Source organism: Eptatretus burgeri, chromosome 7 (genome assembly GCF_056783735.1).
Source record: "Eptatretus burgeri isolate ZD-2024b chromosome 7, Ebu_testis_v1, whole genome shotgun sequence".
Taxonomy (NCBI): Eukaryota; Metazoa; Chordata; class Myxini; order Myxiniformes; family Myxinidae; genus Eptatretus; species Eptatretus burgeri.
This window is the reverse complement of record NC_140967.1, coordinates 75,017,775-75,044,641: the sequence shown is the minus strand read 5'-3', so window position 1 is coordinate 75,044,641 and position 26,867 is coordinate 75,017,775. Positions and strand designations below refer to the sequence as shown.

At 43.3% G+C, this 26,867-nt stretch overlaps 1 protein-coding gene across 5 annotated transcripts in view; it reads right to left on the bottom strand.

The window, feature by feature from the left end:
• The window catches only part of LOC147023559 (zinc finger protein ZFPM2-like), a 295,685-nt gene that overhangs the window by 219,383 nt on the left and 49,435 nt on the right, over nucleotides 1–26,867 (bottom strand). Inside the window, exon 2 of one of the 5 annotated variants that reach the window (XM_085889053.1) lies at nucleotides 9,310–9,350. The exons of the other annotated variants lie outside the window; for them this stretch is intronic. The gene's annotated coding sequence lies outside the window, so the exon portion shown is untranslated. The remainder of the gene's footprint in view (nucleotides 1–9,309; nucleotides 9,351–26,867) is intronic. 5 annotated transcript variants of the gene reach the window in all.

Genomic DNA, 26,867 nt, shown 5'->3' with positions numbered 1-26,867 from the left:
GGAATGAAAACCCATCATTCTTGTTACAAAAACAGCTAAAATTGATGAAAAAGCGGCCCAAAATTGAAACCAACACAGTAATTACGGTCGCAATAGCAGATATAATGGAAACCAACACGTTTATTCTACACACAAGAACGGTCATGACGGTCACAAGAACGGACAATCCCGAAATAGATTGGTGGGGAACGGAAGCAACATCGGTTATTTCCGGCACGAAACGGCGGAAAACGAAGCGAAAGCGATTCATTCCGGTTACCAGAATGTGGGAAACATGGCGGCTTGAAAAGTTCTTGAAGTTATGGTAAGTTAACTTTACCATTGTCTGCCTTGAATATATCATGTCTGTTAATGAAAACCCGTTTGTGGTACGGGATATTATACAAGCAGCGATAAATGCACCCTCTTGACTTCATGTGTGGCTGACATTTCGTGTAATTCGTGCCCCCGTGCTGCAGCGATCAGTGACGATTGATCGTTTATATTTGCAAGAAGTAAAATTTGATAGTAATAATAAATTTCAAATTTCAATAAAATAACAAAGTTAATATGAAGTAAAAACTGTAAAAAGATCCCATACACGATCCCCTATGTTGAACTGGGCATACACAACTAGCGATCCTTCACTCGGGGGCTCGAAATACAGGCAAACCAAACATTATCATCACAACAAAATTCGGTTTAATAAATTGTTAAAACTACATCAGGTACTACCCACTATATATTATCTATATTACATTTATGTTCGAGGCACAAGCACTAAAAATTTACATCCCCTAACAGGTCGTTCTACTGCATCCGCCATTTTGTTCGCACTACAGAAACCGGAATGAACCGCTTTTGTTTTGCTCTCGGACGTTTTGCGACGGAAATAACCAATCTTGCTTCCGTTCCCCACCAATCTATTTCGGGATTGTCCGTTCTTGTTTCCGTCACGACCGTTCTTGCGTGTAGAATAAACGTGTTGATTTCCATTATATCTGCTATTGCGACCGTAATTACTGTGTTGGTTTCAATTTCGGCCGCTTTTTCATCAATTTTAGCTGTTTTTGTAACAAGAATGACAGGTTTTCATTCCGTCTGACAACGTTGGCGTCCGTTTTTTTCGGGGGGCCTGATACTATAAACACGTCCAGAGACAAAACTCACCGGACACGTCCGGAGCCAAGCTGTCGGACACAAACACTGCTTTAACACATCTGAAGACAAACGCTGCCCAGACACGTCCGGAGACAAACACAGTCTAGACATAACCACCATCTAGATATTTCCAGAGACAGAGAGAGAGGGGAGGGGAGAGTGAGAGAGGCGTGGGAAGAGGGTATTGCACAATAACGAGAGAAAGAGACAGAGAAAGAGAGACAGATTGGATTTTGGTAGGGGAGTTAGCAGAGAAAATGTTATGCTTTATAAACACACACACACACACACACACACACACACACACACACACACACACACACACACACACACACACACACACACACACACACACACACACACACACACACACACACACGTACTTGTCCGATATCAGCATTTTTTTTGGAATCAGCAGGTTGGATTCAGCATGGTTTAACGAAAAAACAACATTGCATTTATGGAGACGTTTCAACGATATGATCACACTCATTCTTCTTTATAAACATCTGCGTGTGACGGGTGGAAAAAAAATTTGGCTCGGAAATTTAGAAAACACGTTAATACGGCAAAGGACTCGGAAATTGGGTGTTATTTCACAACAACTCGCTCAGAATGATGGAGCATGAGCCACTCGCTCAGGGCGACAGAGCATGAACCACTTGCTGAGGTTGACAGAGCATGAACCACTAACTCAGGGTGACAAAGCACGAATCACTAACTCAGGGTGATGGAGCACAAACCACTTGCTCATGGTGACAGAGCATGAACCACTAACTCAGGGTGACTGAGCATGAACCACTAACTCAGGGTAATGGAGTACAAACCACTTGCTCAGGGTGATGGAGCATGAACCACTAACTCAGGGTGATGGAGCATGAACCACTAACTCAGGGTGATGGAGCATGAACCACTAACTCAGGGTGATGGAGCACGAACCACCAACTCAGGCTGATGGAGCATGAACCACTAACTCAGGGTGATGGAGCACGAACCACTAACTCAGGGTGATGGAGCACGAACCACTTGCTCATGGTGACAGAGCATGAACCACTAACTCAGGATGACGGAGCATGAACCACTAACTCAGGGTGACGGAGCATGAACCACTAACTCAGGGTGACGGAGCATGAACCACTAACTCAGGGTGACGGAGCATGAACCACTAACTCAGGGTGATGGAGCACGAACCACTAACTCAGGGTGATGGAGCACAAACCACTTGCTCATGGTGACAGAGCATGAACCACTAACTCAGGGTGACTGAGCATGAACCACTAACTCAGGGTGATGGAGCATGAACCACTAACTCAGGGTGACGGAGCATGAACTATTAACTCAGGGTGATGGAGCACAAACCACTCTCTCATAGTGATGGAGCATGAACCACTAACTCAGGGTGATGGAGCACAAACCACTTGCTCATGGTGACAGAGCATGAACCACTAACTCAGGGTGACTGAGCATGAACCACTAACTCAGGGTGACAGAGCATGAACCACTAACTCAGGGTGACTGAGCATGAACCACTAACTCAGGGTGACGGAGCATGAACCACTAACTCAGGGTGATGGAGCATGAACCACTAATTCAGGGTGATGGAGCACGAACCACTCACTCAGGGTGATGGAGCACAACCTACTCTCTCAGGGTGACTGAGCACGAACCACTCTCACAGGGTGATGGATCAGAAACCACTCACAGGGTGACGGAGCATGAACCACTCTCACAGGTTGATGGAGCATGAACCACTCTCACAGGTTGATGGAGCATGAACCACTCACTCAGGGTGATGGAGCACAAACCACTCTCTCAGGGTGACGGAGCACGAACCACTCTCTCAGGGTGACGGAGCACGAACCACTCACTTAGGGTGATGGAGCACAACCTACTCACTCAGGGTGACTGAGCATGAACCACTCACTCTGAATGACATGGCTTGGCAAAAGCATCCGCAGTGAGTCAATGATTCACTCAGAATGATGTAGCGCAGCACTGCTATCAACAATGGGAACTCGGCAAGTGGCTTAAGCTGTTGCCTGCTCATCTGTGTCCGTACCGTGTGGTACATCGGTTCAGGGTCCTCGCAAACGTTATAACTTCATTTTTAAAACGGCCGTTTTTTCCAGATTTGCTTTGAACCCCTGTACAACACATCATGAAACCTCCAAAAATTTACACAGATCTGGCAGAATCTATGGATAGGCAGTCCTTCTGGGTGACAGGGCAACAGGTCGATCAGTGAATGCTGTAAAATCATCGAGCTCAATGAAGCTGGTTAATTTTGTCACGCTCCTAATTTTTTGTTTACTGAATATAATTCTCCAAATAGTAGAAAAAGATAAGTTTAATGGCTTGGAAATTTCACATTTTCGTGTGTGTGTGTGTGTGTGTGTGTGTGTGTGTGTGTGTGTGTGTGTGTGTGTGTGTGTGTGTGTGTGTGTGTGCGTGCGTAGAAGGATGGACATGGCATTGCTTGCTTAAAGTAAATTGGTACATCACCTTAGTTATAAGACTCGTTATTTCGAGAAAATAATAAGATTTCACAACAGATTCGAGACTTATTTAGTCCTGATGATATCGGATCCTCAAAACCGAAATAATATTTCGATGATAAACTTTAATTACATCCGTGAAAGTAGATCGTGGACAATCGTATCATATAATGCATGAAATCCCTTCAAGCTCCTAATTTGAAAACTATAGCACTTACAAAAGCGAAGTATACAGCGATTCGTAGCTCGGATGAACAGGTATTTGAGAATATAAGTGAGGAAGGTGGGGGAAAAAAAACAACTTTATCGTTAAGATATCATTGTGGCCTGTTCCAAGTCAAGAAAAGTTTGAGCAGGCCAAAAAACATGGCGGCTTCAGACCCCAGCGAGGTTACCCAGGAGATGCCTTCAGACCCCAGCGAGGTTACCTCGGATACGTCGAAAGACTCTATAGGGAGTGGTGACCAGGGATGCACCTGATAAAGGATATAATTAAATAAGGCCGTTAATTATCTTCAAAAGGGGTGTTTTAATTAGCCCAAACACCCAATTTTCACTCTTTCACTTCCTTGGAGTTCAGGCTGCTGGGTTTTATGGTTTTGGAGTTATGGAGGAGACACATTTACACACACTGACATTTATTGGTATATGTATTTTTAAATGATGGCTTTGGTGATGAAACTTTCTTTTTTTCAGTTTTCATGTAAAAAAAAAAGTAAACTGTGATCGTGTCATATCCTAACGTCTTTTATTTGTGACAACTATTGAAGTCTGTTTACTCACACAATTCAATTTTGCCTCTTTAAATGATCTGTGGTGATCCTATTGATTGGTTGTCGCCTGGAGCAGGTTTAGTTTGTAAACTTTGCTCTTGCTTTGAAATCTTATGGACCAAATCCTTTTTGTCTCATTCCTTCTTTGTCGCTTTGTACTAATCCTTTGCTGACCCGCACGACCTCGACTAGCGAGGATGAGAAGTGTCTGGCTGGGCTGTAGATCTGATGGGTCTCAGTCCTTACGGTTCTGGAAATCATACTCTGCAGAGCTGGAAGATCCAACTTCATGTGTTCATTGAAGTCATACTTTCCATCCCTCTTGAACCATATGAAATGCTGAAATCTTTCTCAAATGCAGAATTCTGAAAATATCTCAGCCATCAGTGGCAAAATAGTGCAATACGTAATCTCAACACATTCTGGTTTGTTCCCATTAGGTTCCTAATGCTTAGGTTGGCTTTTATCCCAATCACTTAGCATTGGACATGCTTCTTGTAAATAGAAACTCAGAAATGGGTGGAAAATCTGATCCTTCTTAAAGAGATCACAAAAGTTTTTGTTAACATCTTTATTTTGGACTCAAACTGGAACCGCACCTCACAATGCCAAGTGGTGTCAAAGAAACACAATCGTAATTGACTGATTACTTTCACAATTGCACAGATCATGTTACAATTGTTGGAGTCTGTTCTGTAATCTGCCGATTTTCCGCCAAAATCCCACAGAGCAATGTCCTGCATTTCATTCTATTCCGGGTTAAGATCAGCGACCAGCTTCTGTTAAGACTTTTCTCGACACCACTTTGCAAATGACTCCACTTTGTGTCATAGTTCTTAGCCTCAGAGACAGGCCGACTATGTCAGTAATATTGGCTGCTGATGATGATAAGATAAACTGTAAAACCTTGAACATGACATTCAACCCAAGTAACATACTTTTTTTTCTGTCTGTCCAAAAGCAACACCTGGCAAATTCTCAGATTACATTCCTAGATCAGTTTTGGCAGAAAGTCTGTCACTGGAGCTACTTAGCATCCCCATCTGTCATGATTTGTCGAAGGGCACATCTGTTAGCTGGCTTCCTAACAGTGGGCTATATAGCTCCATGGTTTAAACACTTACCATAGATCAAGGAGACACAAACTCAAATGTTTGTTCTATGTTAGAATGTTCGTCTGTTTATAACGTCAATGTGCTTCAATGCAAATTATATGCAAACTACTCGACTTGCCTCTGTCACTAGTTGGCTGCAGTGTCATACAGCAGAATAAGGAACTAGTCTTGCTGGTTAAGGAGAGTTACCTCCACCACCGAAGATGGACAGAGGTTATGTTTTCACCTCTGTTTGTTAGTCTGTCTGTCTGTGAGCAGTATATATCAAAAAGTTATGGATGAAACTTGGTGGACAGGTTGGGTGTGTGACATCGACCAATTAATTCGATTTTGGTGAAGATCCGGATCTGGATACTCCAATTTTCTCAGTGATTCTTCACCATGGAGAGATACAGCTAAAAACGATATCCATCCCTCCATTGGGACCATACTCTGTGCAGAGCGTTGGTGCTGCCTAAGCAGTCTCCTTGGCTATTGGACACAATCCTGGACGGGTCGCCACTCCGACACAGGATACCAGCAAGCTGGCACTCATTTTGCCGTCCTCGGAAGGATGACAGGCAGAGACAACCCCACCTGGTATTAATTCAACAGCCATGTGGGATTTGAACTCAGGATCCTAGAATTCAAAGCCCACCACCCCAACCACTAAGCCAACCCCAGGCAAAAAACTATATATAGCACGATATCTCAAAAAGTTATGGACGGATTCCAACAAAACTTGGTGGATGAGTTGGGTAGGTGACAAGAACAAGTTGATTAGATTTTCGTTAAGTTGCAGATGCAAATGTGACCTATCAGTGGGATACAAAACGTAAAATGTTCAGCTTGGTGGTGATATGCACTTTACCGAGTGTTATTCTAGTTTGATCTGCGTTGGCAGAGAAGTAGAACAATGGATGAAATTATTGAGGTATGATAACCCCTGTGGGAAACAAGGATCGAGAAGCCAACTTTTCAGGCATTAACTCTTCATCGTAGCAAAAGGGAGGATTGATGAAAGGTTAATTTCTGAAATGTCAGCTTCTCCTTGGTTCCCAAGGTGGTTAGCATACCTCAATCAACATCTGCTGTTGACTTCATTTGGTGTCACTCTGGACTTCCGTTTACTCGAGGTTGATTCCTTGTGCTTCAAAATCTACTAACCATCTATTTTTTAATGTAAAGTATGAGATATACAGGAATACAGGAAGTGAAGAGTGTCAAAATTCTTCCATTTTTGCATGCATAATGTGAAGATGGCTTTTACCCTGTCAACATTTCGATTTCTAAGTATAGACTGTCTCGATATCTTCACCCCTTATGCACATCTCCACCTTCCTATAAAAAAAAACAGAAATGCATCCTTGCTCTTCATTCCTCCTCTTCCTTTGAAGATTTCAATTTGGCTTCTGATTTCCTCAGCAGTTTCTTCCTCCAGTGGCTCAGAGAGGAACTCGTGCCCATAATATTGGAAGCACAAGGACAGGAGAACACAACGAACCAAATAGCAGAGCAAAGCAAGAAGTAAAGTTTTATTTCTGATGTCATTGCATCCTGATTGTGATACATTCTATGATGGTATTCATCACTCTTTTTGCTAATTGAGTTCTGCTCAATTAAATATCATCTCATTCCTTGTTTTACTTTATTTTCCTGGCGTTGGTCTGTTGCCCTTCAACTCTTATTAACGTTTGAAGGGAATGAGGAGCTATTTTAAAAGTGCATATTATGTTATGCATGAATAGATTTGACATTTTTTAATTAAACAAAATTGGTTTCATGTTAATTAGTTCTCCCTTCCCCCCTTATATATTTTAAACCACTGAATGAAGTGTAAATAGCCGTTACACCATTAAACCCCCCAAAACATGGCATTGCATCTAGCTCATCTTCACCTTCAATAAGAAAAGAATTTGAAGGTGACCTCTGCTTCGCAAACTTATGACACAACTCCTCCTTCAAACACAATAAACAGATGTGATCCAAATTCGCTGCATCCTTGCATTCTTAGTTTTGAACTATGATGAATCACAAACAATCTTTAAAAGGGTATTTCTTAACAAGTGGAAGTAAGATTTAAGGACCACGTACTTTCATAAAGGCAAGTGTCAGTCCATTGGGTGAATGGTCAGGAAGTGAAGATTGTCACTCGTCTTCACGGACAAGACTATTCATTCCACGAAGGCCAACAGCAATATGATGACTGCTGTGGAAAGTAAGATTCAGCTGATTTTTCAATCATTAGCTCTGATGGAGGTTTAACACTGGAAATATCAGCTGCACTTCACTTCCAACAGCAGTTACCATTACCATAATGCTATTGGATGTCAGAATGATGTCAGACTACTCTAAAACCCGTCAAAAATGACAGGTTGGAATTATTTTATTCGAAATATTCAAGGAGACTATAAGATATGATGTTTTGTAGCAGAAAGCATTATTTTAAAACAATACATGTACAAATGTGGCAATATTTTCTTTATCTTCTGAGACGTTTCATTTTGACGTTGCAACCTCATGAGCGTGCCAAAGTCTGAAACTTCAGCCAAGCATCACTTGTGCTTGTATGTTCTTTATTAGACACCCTGCGGACGTAAATGAACACCAGTTTTAATCTGCGTGTGTTGCACATCATGTGCAGCGAATTTCACCTCCCTGTGCCTTGCATTTATTGTTAGTTTTAAAAAACACTTCTGTACACCGCCCTTGAGGCCCAGTTGCAAGTCACCGTCTACCTTTCCAATCGAAGAGACGTAATTACTCTTTTATGAAAAATATTTTTTGAGTTTTTTTATCCTGAAAAATAGACTGTAGTGAATGCATAGTCATGTTAAAAGATTGGCTTTTAAATCCCTAATTAAATCTTCCTTATGAAGGGGTATAGACAAATAAACAAAGACACACAGTGTTTTATAGAGGTAGACAAGTAAAATACATTACATGCAGATAAATAAATCACAAGACCCCATTAAAGCTAATATATAATAGTCAGTGCTGTTACTTGATCATCATCTGCCTGTTACCAAATACAAAGTCACTCATTAGTAGATGGGTATTCAATTAAAAAAAAAAGTTGCATTATTGTTGTAGATCTCAGGACATTAGCAGGTACCACCACCCAAAATGAGCAATGTGTAATCATCAATTGAACTTTTAAAGGTTCACTTTAACAGCAGTTATCGACACCAATGCTTCTCCATTGAGAATATGCCTTTTAATATAAAAGGTCTGTGTCCGAGTGGCGACCCATCTCGGATTGTGCCGAGTAGCGAAGAAGACTGCTTAGGCAGCACCGATGCTCTGCACAGAGTATGGTCCAAATGGATGGATGGATGGATAAAAAAAAGGTGCAAGAAATCATGAAAATAAATAACGAATAATGGACAACACGAAAGGCAAGTGCGTTGAAGATACAAAGATCCTTACTGGTAAATATACTTGCTCAAAGATGCAAAGGTCGGAATATAAAGAAGTTAGAAAATATCCTCATCAATCTCTTGACATCACAGATAGTCGGGGTGCCTCGGTGGCATGTCCACAGGCAACAAGTGTTCGCTGCTGCCCATCTCTTCTCTGGGATATATTAGGGCAGCAATTTGGAATTTAGTCAGGCTGCTGACGATAACTCACCAACTCTTTGTCAAAAGTTATCAAAAGATCTTCAACATCCACCAGCAATCAGCGTTGGTAGATGGATCCTCATCTTAACATTCATCCAATGGAGGGCACATATATTGATACGATGTCCTGCCTGTAAAGCACCTAATCCGACAGTTATATAATCGGTTCGAGAATCAAACTCACGCGAGACCACTCAGAGGCAAGTGCGCAACCTTTACAGCATTCTGCAAACAGAAAACAGGATGGAAGAAAAGTATAAAGAAGAAAAGCCAGCAAACATAAATAATGTATTTTACAGCCCCTGCAACTCATTAGCATAATGAATGAATTCATCACTCACAAAGAAGATTTCATTCAGTTTGGAGACATCCAAAACCAAAGTGAATAATCTATCCAGGGTGAGGTCTCCACAAGGCAATACCATGGAATAAAACCAAAATGGTTGAGATGTGCTATGGGCACAAGGATTTTCATAAGTTCACATTAACATCCGTCACGGACAAAGTTGTTTCCGAAAAAAAAGCAAACTGTCTTGAAACGTGAAAAGTGGAAAAGGTCGGTCACCCTCTCCATTATGCCATATGGTGCTCAACAGTGCACAATAAGACTGCTTTCAGTTAACGGACCAGAAGCTTTAAATGGTCTGTTACTAAGAGCCGCATCGGTTCACCTTCAGTTTTGACCTGTCTTGGAAGGACAACATCTCAAAACTGGCATCTCAAAGGAAGGTGCTATCAGGACACCTTCCAATGGGATAAACCATTTATTGGCACAACTCAGATTCCCAGCAGACACAAGACAATCATACTCAGTGTTATAAGGTATTGCTCTACAATTAGGGCAAGGGCTCTGGCATTTCACTTTGCACTAAAGATGCCACAGAGACCAACTTCCTGGGCATCATCGGCATCTCACAGTATGATACTGGGGCAGTTAGCAGACTGCTCTCAGTTAACAGACAGGTTGTTAATCTTGTAATGTTCTATTAGCTCACATATTATCTTGCTCCACCTGAGCTCTCTCTCTCTCTCTTTTTCTTTCTGAGAAATACCTCTACCAAGCTCCACCATGCCCCACTTGCTCCAATAACCAGCTTCATGTCCACCTCTCGAACACTTGACTTTCTGCACATCTACACACAATTCTTGTTTATTGCTGTCTATGGAACAGACTTCTGACACAGGTCCAGTGTTCCTTCTCTTTCTGCTTTCGTAGAGTGGCAGCTCATGGTCCTGTCTCTCAATATAACTCATCTTTTATAATCAATTGTCCGATTGTTTTCCACTGCTCTGTTGTTGGTTTGTTCACCTTGAAGTCCTTCGTTATTGAGTGAAAAAAGAATGAGAAGTGGGGATAAGAGAAGGGAGATAATTCTGCCCCCGTCCCAATATATATATATATATATATATATATATATATATATATATATATATATATATATATATATATATATATATATATATATTTGTATTTTGGCAGGAAGTAGTAAATGGCCTGAAGAAATCAATAACTGATTTGTTCAATGAGCACAAGTCAAGACAACTGCAAGGCTTTACAGACACAAACATCCTTACTGGTATCGTCCTGCATATGAGATCATGCGAGAGAGAGAAAGAGAAAGAGAAAGAGAAAGAGAAAGAGAAAGAGAAAGAGAAAGAGAAAGAGAAAGAGCATTTTGATAGGAAAGTGAAAGGAAGCTTACATAAAGAAATGTAGGGCAGAGAAAAGGATTGGGACTCACGCCAGTAACATAACCACGATGAAACAATAATCAACTGTTTTTTTAATCTCTCAATAAATGTCAGTTGTAGTTCATTGCATAAAGTGCCCTCCATAAAGTGTTGGAACAGTGAAGACAAATCTGTTATTATTGTTATAGTCTCAAGAAATTTGGATTTGAGATCAAAACATGAATATGAGGCAAGAGTACAGAAGGTTAGCTTGCAGTTCTTGGTATTTTTATGCATACGGTATATATTTTACCATTGTATAACAATAGCACTTTTTATGTTCAGTCCCCCCATTTTCGGAAAACATAAGTATTGCAACAAATGAATGACAGGTGTTTCTTGTTGCAATGATTGTTCACACATAAAAGAGTTGTGAATGTCTAGTCTTTGTTTCAGCCTTTAATTTTGCCTTGGGAGTCTACCTTTAAAGTCAGTGAACATAAACCAACACATGGGCGTCGATTGCTTTTGAAAAGTGGGGGGGGGGGGGACATTGCATTTCCAGACCACGAAGCCCACTTTGTGCCGGCGTGGACACAGCAAGTCTACCCTGGCAAATTCTTGATTTTATACGCTCGTTGACATGCTGCCTTCTGATCACACAAATCCCTAAAATTAATCTGACCATCTTTTTATCAAATGTAAGCAGACGGAGTGAAATTAATTATACATTAATCAAACACATTTCAAAGTTTCAAGTGTCATCAAAGAAATATATATATATATATATATATATATATATATATATATATATATATATATATATATATATATATATATATATATATATATATATATATATATATATATATATATATATATATATACACACATAAAGAATTGTTTATCAAGCCTCCTTCTCACGACCCTTGAACTGATTCACTCAACATAAACTGAAAACTAGACTGACATACAAAATGATATTACACGATTACGGTCAACTTACCTTAAAACTTGCCAAAAATATGAACCCTCTTGTCTGCCGATCCAGTTAAAAACTTTGTAGCAATGTCTTGGGGGTCAAGTGCAGTCAGACGATCTCTGTGAACATGACAGATCATGAGATGGTTGAGGCGTTGTTGGGTCATTGTGGAATGTAACCAAATCTTCATACGTCTGAGTGCGCTGAATGACCGTTCATCTTCGCATGAACTTGCTGGGGAAACCAATAGAAGCCGAAGCAAACGTTCTGCCTGTGGGAACGTTCGACGGACTTTCGGCACCATGTCTACAGATATGTTATGGTAATCCTCAACAGATGAACCACTGAACTGGTTCCGAAAGAAGCCAAGTTCTTGCTTTCGGGAATCCGACAGTTCGGGATATTTGCGGACTATTTGTGGTTTGAATGACTGAGACAGGAGCATTTCACCCAAGTCCTTATACACCATGAGGTCGGTTGATGTGAAGTACTCGTTCAAGTTCTCGGGTGCGCTGTCGATGACTTTGAAAAATTAAACTCTGTATACCTCCTCTGCAGAATTGGCAGTGTATTCCTGCGTGCCTCCATCAAGTCTCTTCGGAAGCTTGCGCTTACGAGGGAGGGTCACTGGATCCAGTTGGCACTGCTGGAGCTTCTGTTGTGCTGCTTCGAAAACCTCCTGAAATGCCTGGTCAGTACGGAGAGATTGGAGATTCTGTGCAGTTACCTTTGCAGCAGTAAGCATACCAGAGACGGTAACTTGTGAACCCTGAAGTGCCTTATTGAGGTATTCAAGGGATTGGAGAACGGGCAATGATGCAAACAGACCGAGAACACACTTTCCTGATGAAAGACAGCTTTGAATACCGTTGGCTCGCGATGCCGTGTTCGTACCAAAGTCATCGCTTGCTTGTTGAAGGGCATCCAGTTCCGCTTCATATTTATCCAATATCGATTTCACGGCAGGAGAACGAGTTAACCAACGTGTCGGGCAAATTGGCCTCAGGCGTGTAGGGCAAGGAGTGTCAGCATCGTCAGCGTGGATATTCAAGTACAGATGCTTGAATTTTCCAGAGTTGTTGTAGATGTTGCTGAGTACCTGGACATAATCGAGGGCATCTCTTATGAACGGTACAGTTTGTAGGGCTTTGGATGTAATGAGTTGGGTGACATGAGCTCCACAGTGAACATAATTGGCCAGCGGTTGGAGTTTTTTTTAGCTGTGCTTGACAGCCCTTGTACTTTCCAGACAGGTTGCTTGCCCCATCGTAAGTCTGCGCTCTAAGGTGTTCAATATGGAGTTGACACCGAATTAGGACATCCTGAAGCATCTTACAAAGTGATACTCCTGTTGTTGATGATACTTGGTAGAGGCCGATGAGATCTTCTTGAACATCAAAGGAATCCATCACATAGCACACACACGCCGACTCCTGCTCATTTCCCTGAATATCTTGCGTTCCATCAGTTACGAGTCCGAACTGAGTGGACATTTCATTCACGTAACTGCAGATATTTCTGAGGATGGCATAACTCATCCATCAACTGTAGAATTTCGTTCTGAATTTCTCCACTTGTGAACATCGTCTTCCTTGACAGCCACGTCTTGAGGTTTATATCATCCTCGGCCCGCAACTGTAAGAGCATTTTGAAATTCCCTTCAGAGGCATCCTTCCCACGAATTGCAAAACCTTGTCAGGCTATATATTGAAGTGAGGTGATAATCTTCAGAAGTGCTGACCATGCAGATCTTTGCTCTTCTTGCAGTTTGCTGCTCAGCTGCACATGGACACCAGGTTGACTTCCGCAACATTTCAGATTTTCAGAGGCAAGCCTATGTGTGTTTGATCGTTCGTGTTGTCTGAATTTTTCTGCAGCCTTTTTCCAGTTCTGAAAGCCCTTTGAGACAAATGCGTCTTCTGAACAGCGGGCAAGTTCGGTAAGTTTTTTCACGAGAAGCGTCTGTACAGGTGTGACAGAGTACACCGCCGATGCTCTGATCAAAATGAAGCCATGGAAAGTGTTTGAACCACAATCTTTGAAGATTGTGTTCTTGATTTGCATGCCATCAAAAGGGTTCACCAAAGGAATGAGCTCAAATCAGTTGTAATGTGAACATTTATGTAATTCTTTACCTCTCACAAACCACGAGACCAGGAGACGAGGGATTAAGATCTGTTGCCGTCCGGACGTGCACTCTCTTCTTTTCAATTATTGTAAAGAGTTTGTTGATTTGTAAATACGTTCATCATTTCCACTAGTACGTGCCCGTACATGCACGATACTCTGGGAGCCACGTGCGTGGCCGTACGTGCAAAAAAAACAAAAAAACCCCACACAACAACTTTGAAACCGCGTGCCTTTGTTTAAGTATAGTGCGTGCCCATACGTTTTGTTTAAGTATAGTGCGTGCCCATACGTTTTGTTTAAGTGTAGTGCGTGCCCGTACATTTTGTTTAAGTATAGTGCGTGCCCGTACGTTTTAAGTATAGTGCGTGCCCGTACGTTTTGTTTAAGTATAGTGCATGCCCATACGTTTTGTTTAAGTATAGTGCGTGCCCATACGTTTTGTTTAAGTGTAGTGCGTGCCCGTACATTTTGTTTAAGTATAGTGCGTGCCCGTACGTTTTAAGTATAGTGCGTGCCCGTATGTTTTGTTTAAGTATAGTGCATGCCCGTACGTTTTGTATAAGTATAGTGCGTGCCCGTACGTTTTGTATAAGTGTAGTGCGTGCCTGTACGTTTTGTTTAAGTGTCGTGCGTACCCGTACGTTTTGTTTAAGTAGAGTGCGTGCCCGTACGTTTTGCTTAAGTGTAGTGCATGCCCGTACGTTTTGTTTAAGTATAGTGTGTGCCCGTACGTTTTGTTTAAGTATAGTGCGTGCCCGTACGTTTTGTTTAAGTGTAGTGCATGCCCGTACGTTTTGTTTAAGTATAGTGTGTGCCCGTACGTTTTGTTTAAGTATAGTGCATGCCTGTACGTTTTGTTTAAGTATAGTGCGTGCCCGTACGTTTTGTTTAAGTATAGTGCGTGCCCATATGTTTTGTTTAAGTATAGTGCGAGAAAAGTTGGAAAGGTAAAATAAACCATTTTGATCGCTAAAGGACCCAGAAAGAGTCGACATGGTGGAAAAGAAGCTGAAAATCCTCTATATTTTATTTTCAACGCTGCATTTAAAATCTCTAATTTAATCATTCGAAATCACACAGTTTAATGAGACACCTTATCCTGTCGGTCTATCCTTCGTCTTTGTCCTCGTGCAAACGGAAAATTATTCGGATGATGACGGAAGAGAAATTCCTTCCGGAACGTTATTTTTCCGAGTAAAAATTGCAAGCCGCGGCTAAGCTACGAAGCCTAAGGCTTTTTAAATCGGATTTTCGTGGTAATCTCATTACTACCCTATAGATACTGTATAATCCGAGAACAGAATTCAAAAATAATTTTCCGTTCGTTTGTCCGAACCGCTTTAATAGGTGAATTTTGCATATTTTTCAACAGCTACCTTTTAAAATCTATAATTTAATCCTCATAAGTCCGACGACCGAATGATACCTCTCGTTTTGTCGGTCTATACCTCCCCTAAGTCCAAGTACCGATGAAAAAATTATTTACATTAACCGCCGCAAAAGCGAGTGAATCAGCGCATTTTGTTTTATGTTTCCCAAGTATTCAAAGCTAATTTAGTCGCCAAAATACCCACTTTCCTTCGATTTTCACCCGGTTTTCAATGTTGGGATTGAGGTCACCGTTATCGACTGCGAAATATGAAAACAGAATTACAAAATATCTTTCCGTTCGTTCGTGCGAGCCGGTAGAGTGAAACCGCGTCATCCTGCACAAGCTTCACCATCTCAATCAGCATACCAGGCCGCAAAATCTTTTATTGGCTTATAACTCGACGGTGCGAAGTCACAAAAATTAAACACACACATCATCGTGCAGGTAATAACATCAGGCATCCGGCGATATAAGTTAGAAAGGTGAAACAAACTATTTTGGTCGCTAAAGGGGCCCTGAGCCGTTGCGGCCTAACACTATCTGAGGCGTGGCACTCCGGGCCATGAAGCCGCGATTTCTTAAACACTCATAAAATGACGATACAAAGTCCGAAAACGTCCCAACATACCTCAAAATGTCCAGGTCACGTTCCCTGTTAGTGGGTGAACAATCCAACGCTTGGCGAATTCTGCTTCACAATGATAGGAAGAGCCGACATCGAAGGATCAAAAAGCGACGTCGCTATGGACGCTTGGCCGGTGGGAGACCATGGCTTGGGAAGCACGGATTCTCAATGTTGAATTGTTAACCGATCATCTTTAATAGAACTATAATAAAACTATAATAGACCAATAAAACTAACGGTTCTTTTTCTTTTGTTGTTTTTGGCAAAAAGTAAAGATCCAGAGAGGCTCCGTCGCTTACGTTCAATGAAAAAAAGTGGAGGGGGGGGGACAATCGATATGTTGTCCTCCCATTGATAAAAAGTGGGGGGGGGGACAATCGATATGTTGTTCCCCCATTGATAAAAAGTGGGGGGGGGACATGTTTCCCCCGTCCCCCACCAATCGACGCCCATAAACCAACATGAAGATCAGAGAACTTTCTGTGAAAGAAAAGCAAGCATTTTGGAAGCTGAAAGAACAGAAGAATTCATTTAGAACCACAGCACAAAAATTGGGCAAAGAAATACAACAATTTTGAGTTCATTGAAAAAGAAAGAAACCACAAGTGTACTTCGCAACAGACAACGGCCAGGTCGGCCAAGGAAAACAACTGCAGTTGATGACACAAGAATCATCAGAGCTGTGAAGAAAAACCAAAAAACAAGTGTCAGTGACATCACCAAAAACTCCAGAGTGTAGGGGTGAAAGTATCACAATCTCCCGTTCGCAGAAAACTTCGACAGCAGAATTACAAAGGCTACACCACAAGATGCAAACCTCTCATCAGCACCAAAAATAGAAAGGCTAGATTAGAATTTACTAGGAAGTAGAGGTGAGCCATTGGAGTTCCATTAGAGGAACAAAGTTCTATGAACAGATGAGACCAAGATAAACCTTTACCAAAGTGACGGAAATGTAAAAGTGTGAAGAGAGGAAGGAACTGCATTTGATCCAAAGCATACTACCTCATCTGTGAAGCATGGTGGAGGTCATGTCATGGATTGGGCTGATCTGGCTGCTTCTGGAACTGGCTCAATCATCTTTATTGATAATGTAACTAATGATGGAAGAAGCAGAATTAATTCGTTGGAAGTGTACAGAAACATTTTATTTCTGCCAAGGTACAAGAAAATGCCCCCCAAGCTCATTGCACAGCACTTCACTCACAGCAAGACAATGACCCAAAACACACTGCCAATGCAACCAAGGAGTTCATTGGGGGAGGGGGGGGAGTGGAAGGTTTTGACTGGCCAAGTCCATGTCCTGATTTAAATCGAATGGATCATTCATTTCACTTGCTGAAGAGGAGCCTAAATTCAGAAACCGCCCAAAACAAACGACACCTGAAAAAGGCTACAATAAATGCTTTGGCAAAGCATCTCAAAGGAAGATCCCAAGAGTTTGGTGATGTCAATGGGTCACAGGCTCGATGCAGTTAGTGCATGCAAGGGATATGCAACTAAATACTAACTATTATAGTACTTTAATTTACCTTAAGTTAATCTGTTCCAATATTCCTTTTATGTGTGAACAATCAGTGCAACAAGAAACACCTGAGCAACAAGAAACACCTGTCAGTCATTTGTTCCAATACTTATGCTTACCTAAAATGGGGGGACTGAAGCCTGGTGTTGGCGCAGTGGTTAGGGCAGTGGCTTGGGACCCAAAAGGTCCTGAGTTCAAGCCCCGTTGGGACACTGAATTAATATATGTATGTGTACACACACACACACACACACACACACACACACACACTCACACTCACACACACACACACACACACACACACACTCACACACACACACTCACACTCACACTCACACACACACACACACACACACACACACACACACACACACACACACACACACACACACACACACACTCACACACTCACACACTCACACTCACACTCACACTCACTCAAAGTCGAAAACACCAGGGGGTTGACTCAGCCTGCCATCCTTCCGAGGTCGGCGAAATGAGCACCAGTTTACTGTGCCCGGTGTATGCCCGGTTAGAATAGGTGTACCATATCCCTGTGTGTCGTAAGAGGCGACCAGGGTTGCGTCAGGAAGGGCATCCGGCGTAAAAACCAATGCCAAATAATTATGCGGACAACAAAACGAATTTCCATACCGGATCGGTTGAGGCCCGGGTTACCAATGACCGGTACTGGTGGTCAGCAGGGTACCAGTGGAAATTGTGCTACTGCTAGGCGAAGGAGAAGAAGGAGACGGGGAAGGCGAGTCCGGAGGCAGTGGGAGAGGGGGAAGGGTAGAAGTGTGGAGGTGAGAGTTGGAACTCTGAATGTTGGGACGATGACTGGCAAAGGGCGAGAGTTGGCTGATATGATGGAGAGAAGAAAGGTGGACATACTGTGTGTACAAGAGACCAAGTGGATGGGGAGTAAGGCTAGGAGCATTGGAGGTGGTTTCAAACTGTTCTTCCATGGTGTGGATGGGAGGAGAAATGGTGTCGGGGTAATCCTGAAGGAAGATTATGTCAAGAGGGTATTGGAGGTGAGGAGAGTGTCTGACCGAGTGATGAGTGTGAAGTTGGAAATTGAAGGGGTGATGATGAATGTCATCAGTGCATATGCCCCACATATGGGGTGTGAGATGGAGTATAAAGAAGATTTCTGGAGTGAGTTAGATGAAGTTTTGGAGAGTGTATCCAAGGATGAAAGAGTGGTGATTGGAGCAGATTTCAATGGACATGTTGGGGAAGGGAATAAAGAGGATGAGGAGGTGATGGGGAGGTACGGTCTCAACAAGAGAAATGTGGAAGGGCAAATGGTGGTAGAGTTTGCAAAAAGAATGGAAATGGCAGTGGTAAATACGTATTTCAAGAAGAAGGAGGAACACAGAGTGACGTACAAGAGTGGAGGAAAGTGCACACAGGTGGATTACATCTTAAGTAGGAGATGCAACCTGAAAGAGATTAGTGACTGGAAGGTGGTGGCAGGGGAGAGTGTATCTCGACAGCATCTATTGGTGGTCTGTAGGATGACTTTAGAGGTGAGGTTGAGGAAGAGAGTGAGGGCTGAACCAAGGACCAGATGGTGGAAGCTGAAAGAGGAAGACTGTTGCGTGAAATTTAGGGAGGAGGTGAGACAGGCGTTGGATGGTGGTAAAGATGGGTGGGATGATTGGGCAACGACAGCAGAAGTTGTGAGGGAGATAGCTAAGAAGGTACTTGGTGTGACATCTAGACAGAGGAAGGAAGATAAGGAGACTTGGTGGTGGAATGAGGAAGTACAGGAAAGTATAAGGAAGAAGGGGTTGGCGAAAAAGAAGTGGGATAGTCAGAGAGATGAAGAAAGTAGGCAGGAGTACAAGGAGTGGTGTCGAAAGGCAAAAAGAGAGGTGGCAAAGGCCAAGGAAAAGGCATATGATGTATGAGCTGTATGAGAAGTTGGATACAAAAGAAGGGGAAAAGGATTTATACCGATTGGCAAGACAGAGGGACCGAGCTGGGAAGGATGTGCTGCAGGTTAGGGTGATAAAGGATGCAAATGGGAATGTGCTGACGAGCGAGGAGAGTATGTTGAGAAGGTGGATGGAGTACTTTGAGGAGCTGATGAATGAAGAAAATGAGAGAGAGAGAAGGTTGGAAGAGGTGGAGATAGTGAATCTGGAAGTGGGGTGGATCAGTAAGGATGAAGTGAGGACTGCTATGAAGAAGATGAAAAGTGGAAAGGCGGTTGGCCCAGATGGTATACCAGTGGAGGCATGGAAGTGCTTAGGAGAGATGGCAGTGGGGTTGTTAACCAGATTGTTTAATAAAGTCTTGGAAAGTGAGAGGATGCCGGAGGAGTGGAGATTAAGTGTACTGGTTCCGATTTTCAAGAATAAGGGTGATGTGCAGAGCTGTGGAAATTACAGAGGGATAAAGTTGTTAAGCCACACCATGAAGTTGTGGGAAAGAGTAGTGGAAGCTCGGTTGAGAGGAGAGGTGACGATCTGTGAGCAGCAATATGGGTTTATGCCAGGAAAGAGCACCACTGATGCGATGTTTGCTTTGAGAATGTTGATGGAGAAGTATAGGGAAGGCCAGAAGGAGTTACATTGTGTGTTTGTGGATTTAGAGAAAGCTTATGATAGGGTGCCAAGAGAGGAGTTGTGGTATTGTATGAGGAAGTCGGGAGTGGTGGAGAAGTATGTGAGGATTGTGCAGGATATGTATGAGGACAGTGTGACAGCGGTGAGGTGTGCGGTAGGAATGACGGACCGGTTTAAGGTAAAAGTGGGATTACACCAAGGATCGACTCTGAGCCCTTTCCTGTTTGCAATGGTGATGGACAGGTTGACGGACGAGATCAGACTGGAGTCTCCATGGACTATGATGTTCGCGGATGACATCATGATCTGTAGGGAGAGTAGGGAGCAGGCTGAAGCGAGCCTTGAGCGGTGGAGGTACGCACTGGAGAGAAGGGGAATGTTAGTCAGTAGGAGTAAGACGGAGTACATGTGCGTAAATGAGAGGGAGGGTGGTGGTATGGTGCGGTTGCAAGGAGTTGAGGTGGGGAAGGTGGATTGGTTTAAATACTTGGGATCAACTGTCCAAAGTAACGGAGAGTGTGGGAGAGAAGTGAAAAAGAGAGTGCAGGCAGGATGGAGTGGGTGGAGAAGAGTTGCAGGAGTGATTTGTGACAGAAGGGTAGCTGCAAGAGTGAAGGGGAAAGTATATAAGACGGTAGTGAGACCAGCTATGTTGTATGGTTTGGAGGCGGTGGCGCTAACAAAAAGACAGGAAGCAGAGCTGGAGGTGGCAGAGTTAAAGATGCTGCGATTCTCGTTGGGAGTGACGAGGATGGACAGGATAAGAAATGAGTATATTAGAGGGACAGTGCAGGTAGGACGGTTTGGAGACAAAGTGAGAGAGGCGAGATTGAGATGGTTTGGACATGTGCACAGGAGGGAAACGGAGTATATCGGGAGAAGGATGTTGAAGATGGAGCCGCCAGGCAGGAGGAGAAGAGGAAGGCCAAATAAGAGGTTCATGGATACGGTGAGGGCGGACATGCGGGTGGTTGGAGTGTCAATGGAAGATGTGGAGGATGGAGCGAAATGGAGACGGTTGATCCGCTGTGGCGACCCCTAACAAATTTGCAAGCAAGCTCTTTCGGGAGCAAGCCGAAAGAGGAAGAAGAAGAAGAAGAAAACTGAACATAAAAAGTGCTATTGACCTGCAATGGCAAAACATCCATGCATAGAAATACCAGGAAATAAAAGCTCACCTTGTGTACTCTTGTGAACAATCAGTGCAACAAAAAACACCCGAGCAACAAGAAACACCTGTCAGTCATTTGTTCCAATACTTATGCTTACCTAAAATGGGGGGACTGAACATAAAAAGTGCTATTGACCTGCAATGGCAAAATATCCATGCATAGAAATACCAGGAAATAAAAGCTAACCTTGTGTACTCTTGCCTGGTATTCATCTTTTGATCTCAAATTCAAATTTCTTGAGTATATAACAATAATAACAAATTTGACTTCACTATTCCAAATACTTATGGAGAGTACTGTATCTACTGCAATAATGACCAAACAAGTGTGGTGAGGTTGTCAAAACCATAGGGGTGACGATCAATTTGTTCTCTTTTTCCAGGGAGTGACGATTGGTAAGGAAGACTTTCTTTTAAAAGTTTGCATTTTAATGATCCTCCGAAGATGCTCTGAGGGGTAAAAAAAGGAAGTCAAAAACAAAGTGTGGGCTGGCACCCCATATCAACCACCCAGTTAGAGTTCTGCCTGTAGGTCATTTCTTTATGGAAAACCTCTATGTGACATGGTGATGCTTGAGATTTCTTTCCTTGGTGGCCCAGAAATTATAATCCCAATCCTTAATACGGCTACTTTCAGCTGGATCTCAACCCACAACCTCTACAATGGCAGTCTGGCATCTCTGATCAACATGAGCCACGACTGCACCCAGTTTAATCTTCATCAGAAGACAATTGAAGTTAGTATCAGCAAGTCCAATAACTTATTCCCACCAAAAGTATTGTCTGGTGCATATAACAATTTGACTGTGTCAGTTGTATTACAAATTTTTACAATTAATTCAGATGTTTGCAGAAGCCACAAACTGCGAGTGATTTCGTAATTTTCAAAACAATTTTCCTGGTTTCATGACCACATCAATTATGTTTGCACTGAATTCCACTGCAAGCCTGATTCACTGGATAGTGAAGTTGAAAACTAAACACAGCTCAAACTTTACACTTACTCCATTCAATACCAAAACTATTTCAACAAACTTCGTTTTCATGACATTGCACACATCCACCCTGGCCTTTACTGTCTGGCCACATGCCTTTCCTGAGGCCCTGGCTCTCCATGGAATCTCCATCAGGTTGCATAATAAGAAAGTATCTCAAAAGGCATGCCTCCCCAAAGGCAACTTTGCAATGCTTTTGCATGCTAACCGTACAGTGTCTACTGCACATTTTAGAAACAAGTTGCACAGGTCCCAATCCCAGCGCTCAAACTGTCTCCAGCATCCTGTATCACATGGTCAAAGCAAAGCTCATCCCACACAAATATTTCTTGCCTTATCAGCAGGAAATGCCTACACGGATTTTAAGCTAACTGACTTATGGAAAGCAAAAAAAAAAAAAAATTCCAATTCCTTTGCCCACTTTCAAAGTCAATTTCATGGCCACTCAGCATGTAAAGCGAAGGAGATTGGGATGGAGGAAATGTTGTTGGGAGCACAGACACAGCATCACAGACCAAGCAGTGCGATTTTACCCTCCTTTGCATTTAAGCTGGAGGAAGTACTCCAGCTTTAAACACCCTTTTCAGAATATGCAAATTACCCTCACATCCCAGCTGCCATTCGTTGTTGTATTATCTATCTGAAGTAATGGGCCACAGCACAAGACAGGAGTTGCTGCACTCTGCTGTATGATATGAATTCACCCGTCTTAATACATATAAACAAATCCAACTGCAATTGTGATTCTTTTTCCTTTAATGAAAGGGAATACAAACAATGTGAGTGAATTATTGACATTATATACTCTCCCTATTTTACACTGACGATTGCTTGTGTGATATATTTGGGGCTTTTTAAAAGCTTTACCAGCAACATACTCACAGTAGTCCAAGACATTCCAAAATCATATATATATATATATATATATATATATATATATATATATATATATATATATATATATATATATATATATATATATATATATATATATATATACATATAAATATATATGTATATATACATCCATATATACACGTTGTGTACAAAACATTAGGAAGATCTTCCTAATATTGACTTGCACCCACTTTTGTCCTCAGTACAGCCTCAAATCGTTGGGGTATGGACTCTACAAGGTATCAAAAGCATTCCACAGCGATGTTGGCTCATGTTGACTCCAATGCTTCCCATATTTGTGTCAAGTTGGCTGATAGTGGATCTCTACTCCAAATAGCTTGTTCCACATCATCCCACAGATGCTCAATTTGATTGAGATCTGGTGACTGGGCTGGCCACTGCAGTAAGCTGAATTTACTGTTATGGTCATGGAAAGATTCCTGGGCAATCCTAGCCTTGTGGTATGGGGCATTGTCCTGCTAAAGAAATGCATTCAAATCCTGTGGCATTCAAAGGTTGCTCCACTTTTATCAAGGGGCCCAATGTGTGCCAGGAAAACACACCCACACCATCACACCACAACCATCCATGAATTGGGACCGGACTCTGTACAGAGCATTGGTGCTGCCGAAGCAGTCTCCTAGGCTATTGGGCATAATCCTGGATGGTTCACCACTCTGACACAGGATACTCAAATGGATCGATCATCCCAGAAAGCTGGTACGCATTTTGCCATCCTCAGAAGGAGGACAAGCTGAGTCAACCCCACCTTGTATTAAGTTAACAGCCAAGCAGGATTTGAACTCAGGACCCTATGATCCCAAGCCTGCCACACCAGTGTGACCACTCCTCATTTTCATAAATGCCAAGGTGAGCCAATGAAAAAAGCCAAGAATTCACAAGGTTTCGGAAAAGCGATGATAATAGAAAACCTATACGTCAAGAAAACCTATAGAAAACCAAGATGCCAAGGAGAACAACGAATAGCCAAGATCTTGTGAAAAAAGCCAAGGAGTGGTCACACTGTGCCACACTAACCATTAATCCAACACCAGGCATACACCACCAACACCAGCCTGCAATGTTGACACACGGCATAATGGATGCATGTACTCACGTGGTTTTCTCCATGCCAGAGTCCTCCCATCATGGTGAAACAGCAGGAACCAAGATTCATTCGACTGGGCAATGTTTTTCCAATCCTCCAGTGTCCAATGTTTTCATTTCTTAGCCCACTGCATCCGCAGGTTCTTTTGTTTTTTGCTGAAAGAAGTGGAACTCCGTCCGGTCGTCAGCTGCCATACCCCATATTTGTCAAGGTACGACGAGTTGTGCATTCTTCTCGGGTCTTTCAGCACCGATGTTGTACTGGACTGTCAGTTGACTAACTGTAGCCCGTCTGTTGCTCTGCACAATTCGTGTCAGCCTCCTTTGGCACTCTTTAATCATTGAGTCGTTTTCGACCACTGGTCTGCCGTTGGCTGGATGTCGTTTGGGTGTCGTGAACAGGATTCCCTGGGCAGGGGTGGAAGACCCCCTGCCTGGGGCACAGGATGGAACTAGTAAGCGGGATGGGTTCGTGTGAGTTTGACCGGCTTCATGGGGACGTGAGTGGTTCCTCATGGAGCCTGTGGAATGGATTAGTTAGAGGGATTTTAGTATAGATTTAGGATGGAAAATGATTTTTTGGAAGACAAGGACAGACTGTGAGTGTGTAGAGGGGACGTAGCTTAGCTACATAGGGTTAAAAGGATGTGCTATGAGTTTAAGGGATGACGAGGGAGCACGAGTTAGTTGAAGGATTTAGTAAAAAGAATGGCAGAGTTCAGCGATGGAATGAAGTGAATGGAAACATGTTTAGTGAGTGCGTGCCAGCGGGCCTGAGTGAATGGAGCGAATGTGGTTTGCATGGTGCGATGAGTGATTGGGGCGAGGAGTGATTCCCATCCAAGGGACCCCGGGGTCAGAGTAATGGCAGTTAGTGGGTTAGTCAAATTGACAAAATGGAGGTCGTTTGGATGTTGGTGTGAACGTAGGCTCGAAACCTGTTTGGAGGGGTGCAGGAGTCCTGTTGACGGGCTCGGAGAGTGGCTGCGAACGGTGAGTATCGCTTAGTGGGTACCTCGGGCACCGGGCTAGTCGGCCGCGGTAGGCCAAGGGTCCAAGGGGGGCCGGGATAGTGTAGTGGGCACGGGTGGGCCCGCATGATGCGGGGCCCGTGGCACCAATAGCCACGTGGGCAGTGTCGGCACGGGAACATAGGGGTTGGGAGTAGACGAGGTAACAGGATAGGTTCGCCAGACAGAGACGATAAAGGAGGTGAGGGAGATGATTTATAAAGGAAAAAAATAATAATAATAAAAAAATAAGTTGGGGCTAAATTTGTGTTATGCAAATTAAGGGAGTGGGTATGGACAGAGACAGGCAAAGGCGATAGGTTGGGAGGGAGACAGTAGGGTATGTCCGAGCACGCCTCCAGACCGGGTGGCACCACCGCACTCCCTCCACCAACCTCCTTGAACGAGACAAGAGGTGGGCCAGCTTCACCTGCCGACCTGCATTTTGCTACAACGGCCTGTGCCGGCCTTGCAATGCCTTGTCTGCCTGCCCCTGCCCTGACCCCATGCCTGCTAGCCCTTCTTATTTGCATTTGCCCCACACCATCCATTACCATGTGCACCAGGGATCACCGCGCAAGCTGCAGGGACTGCCCTGTAGGCAGCCGCACCACGCGACTGCATTGGGCAGCCCGTGCACCGTGTTTGTATCCATCCATCCATCCGTTCATTTTCTTGTGTTGCTTGAGTCAGTGCCCATCCAGTGTTCTCCAGGGAGTGCCCTGCAGGCAGCCGCACACGGGGACTGCATTGGTGCAGCCCGTGCACCATTTTATGTTCACTGTGCTCATTTCAAGGGGGAGGCCTAAGACTGCATTGGGCAACCGGCCACATTCCCTGTACAACACCTGCATTTGTTTCATGAGCTAGAGACTGCATTTGGGCAGCCTGGCTCCCTGCTTGAAAAATGGCCTGTGGGATGGCGCATAGCTGCCGGGTTGGGGTGAGTTGCCTTCAGCAGCTGAAGACTTGAAAACGTTTTTGGGACAGACAACAGGGCATTTTGAACAGGCCCCGAAGACATCCGACCTTCAGCTGCGGGGGCGCTCACCCTCAAAATACCACTGGCATTGCTTTGTGCCCTTTTTCCCCACAGAGTCCATCAGTCCTGGGCCATGGTTAGTGCAAATTTATAAGTTAAGTTCAGGGAAAGATTGTACATGGTTTTGCTCCCCCTGCATGTCTGTCTTAGCGCCGGCAATTTATTTAAGTCATCTGCATGAGTGAGTTTGTTTAGTTAGTTACTCAGCCCGTAGGTTATTTACTTTTGGGACACGAATACACCAAATGTCGCACTCAGGGATCTGAAGGTAAATCGTACTAGGGGAAACTTACATATGAAGGCGCACGAAAATTCGACGACTCGGGACGAGTCTGTAAAAAGAGGAGTGGGTAGTGTTACGGTTGTGGAAATTCACAGAACACCATACAGGTATCCCAGAGATCAGTTATGTCGATAAGTCTGTGTTCAGATCGATTTCCCCACCGAGGTCGAAAGGTCTTTATTCGTGTAACCGGGCTGTGATCTTTGAAGTAGTGTTTTTCTTTTGCTGTCTTTATTTTGGACTAACCGCCTCTGAACCACCACAACCACCACCAACCGTATCTCAACAACCACAGCCACCTTCTCCATAACCGCCTTCACAACAACCACCTTAACCACAGCCGCCCAACCACA